General features: G+C 39.6%; 1 long non-coding RNA gene across 1 annotated transcript; it reads left to right on the plus strand.

The window, feature by feature from the left end:
• Positions 1-971: 971 nt before the first annotated feature.
• Positions 972-2,027, plus strand: LOC142244407 (uncharacterized). Its single transcript, XR_012724539.1, has 3 exons — positions 972-1,044; positions 1,417-1,502; positions 1,834-2,027. It is a non-coding gene; the product is annotated as an uncharacterized LOC142244407 (long non-coding RNA).
• The last annotated feature ends 796 nt before the right edge of the window (positions 2,028-2,823 follow it).

Raw genomic sequence — 2,823 nt, forward strand, 5'->3', positions numbered from 1 at the left:
TGTCCCTCATGATTTTCCTTTCTTGTTTATTTTCATCTCTATAGGCTGAAGAAAAATCCCAAAGTGGAGACTTGGCCTTTTTTAAACAGCTGGCTCAAAATGTCCTAAATGTCCTGGACCACCCAGTCCGCTCAATGGAGCTTCTGGTAAGGATTATCATCTTCTAGATCTCATGTTCTTGTTGTCTATGTCTGATTTTTTTCAAATGACCGGTCATATAGCAGAAGCGCAGATTTATGATGTTCGAGGTCTCGCTTTTGGCTCCAAGCCACCGGTCTCTTGCGGCTCCATCATTGGGGATGACAGTCTGTACTCAGCCTTGCGGAGTTTGTATTTCCACTTCTGTCTCAATCATCACAATCTTCCTTCTTATAAATGCTGCAATTCTGATTCTAGAAGTTATTAGAGAACAGTTGTATATACAAGTCCCTTATATATCAATGTGGATTTACTGGAGGAAGTGGCCGTATTATAGTCTGTCCAATACTGAAATGGTCCAGTAAATCCAAGTTTAGAACTCAATGTCTCATATATACGGTAATTTAGTATTTGTGAAATGTTATATTAATTATATATATTATATCCATCAGGAAACATCAGAATGTGACTCCAATGTGGGGCAAAACCGAAATATCCCTGACCCAGATAGTCGTCAGTGGGGGCTAAGCACTCTTTTCAGAAGAGGTAAGTTGATCATGAATAATTTACATTCAAATATCAAGTAATAGAGAACGGCAGAGGATATGTAGATTTACTCTTCATAATCTGTATGAGACTGGTGACGGCTCATGTGATCCCCTATAGTCTATAATTGAGGGGGTCATAAAATTTTTCTTCTCTCCTCTGGGCTCTTCTCTGCTCATAGAACCCAATCATGTTATTGTTGGGGATTCAATCAGATCTTGAGCAATCACACATTTATCTACTGATATGGACTAATACATTATATCTCTATACTATATTATTGTTTTAGATAAAACTGTGCAGCCAAATACTAAATGTGGAATATGTAAGACACCAAAGATCATTCAGAAATCTGCCAGTGTAAGTATCAGACGTCTGTATATCATCAGATGACGGGGTAAGAATTACACATCCCATGACATAACCCATATCACAATGGGATTTCTCTATTCTTCATGTTGATCAGCCCTATATTATGTATGCCGGCATTATTATTCCTGCCTCCTCTGTGTGATGTCCCTTATCATCCCCCGCAGTACAATTATATATGTGTATGTTGGATACCCCCCTATTATATAACACTGTCGGTGGATGGTTCAGCTTGTATCATGTCCTCTACATCTACTGCATTGTAATCTGTGGGGACATAATATGGAAGGAAGATGTTCCGTCATCTGGAGTGTTTATTTTTTTGCAATTTCAAGTCTTAATATAATATTTCATTCCTTTTAGGCCTTAATAAGATCATTAAACTCGAGGAGAAATCCTTGTAAGAGCGACTTTAATCCAATCAAACTGATCAGCTCTGGAGGTTTTGGGTAAGCTTTACTTTAGTATAATATTTATTTCCCAGGGCTCCATAATGCGATGCCTATGTCTGTTTGTCCTGCTCATATAATGTTCCCATAGAAAAATTACGAGTCCATGTCACTGTCCACATCTGTCAGTATTCAGGTCAGTTGGGATGTGACATGGATGAGGACCCTCCATAGGTGATCGCTTAAGGAGTGTTATTTTATGGATTTCTAGTGTTGGTTGTACATCTGTACATCTAGGATTAACCATTAGTGTAGAAGATCATTAGATGAGGTTTATAGACAGATGGTTAGTAAGACGTCGTAATAAATCATGGATTTTCCTCCTATCCAGGTCCGTCCACTTAGTGCGCCATAAAGAAACTAACCAGATATGCGCTATGAAAAAGATGGACAAGCAAAACCTGAAAAAGCCAAGGAGTCTTGAACGGGCCTTTCTGGAGAGGGACATCGCCACATTCGCTGATTGTCCCTTTGTGGCCTCCGTGTTCTGCTCCTTTTCTACTAAACGTCATCTCTGTATGGTCATGGAGTATGCACCAGGTAGGACTCATCCATTGTATCTATATCCAGCCCATGTCTGCTTAATTCTAGCACCCTACATATAACCAGAATTTTACCACAGGAACGCTTATATATCCACACTGCGTTCACTATAAGTTATCTATTACTAAGATGCCTGAAATATCATTTATCTCTGTGAAAGTCTCCGGTTTATATCCTCACTGAGCATAGCAGCCATTTCTGCTAAGGGTGAAAGCAAGACTTGTTTTTATTTGTAGAGATGGGAACTATCTCAGAGAAATACATGACATTTGTAGATGAGGCCCGGCTGTGTCTGTTTGTATAGGGTCACTCTGTAGTATACAGTATACGCTTTACATTACACAGTATATCTCTATATATGACATCCTGTCTCAATATCTACGATTATTTTTCATTCACCTTCATCATGTGTCTTTTACATTGTAACAAACTCTCAGCTCTCATATTTGTTTTCTCCTGTAGGATCAGACTGTAGCAGTCTAATAAGGCGCAGGGGTCCTTTACCAGTCCCCATGGCCCGAATGTACATTGCAGAGACAGCTCTTGCAGTGGAATACCTGCACAGCTATGGTGTGGTGCACAGAGATCTGAAGCCAGAGAAGTAAGTGCCCCTTGTAGTATAATGAAGGGGAAGAAAGTTACAATTTATTATACAGTCTATGGGTTATTACTGAGGGCTGACACCATCTTTTCTTTTACAGCCTCCTGATAACAGCAACCGGACATATAAAAGTTACGGATTTTGGAGTTTCCAAACTCGGCCTCATGAGACCAACAT

Source organism: Anomaloglossus baeobatrachus, chromosome 6 (genome assembly GCF_048569485.1).
Source record: "Anomaloglossus baeobatrachus isolate aAnoBae1 chromosome 6, aAnoBae1.hap1, whole genome shotgun sequence".
Taxonomy (NCBI): Eukaryota; Metazoa; Chordata; class Amphibia; order Anura; family Aromobatidae; genus Anomaloglossus; species Anomaloglossus baeobatrachus.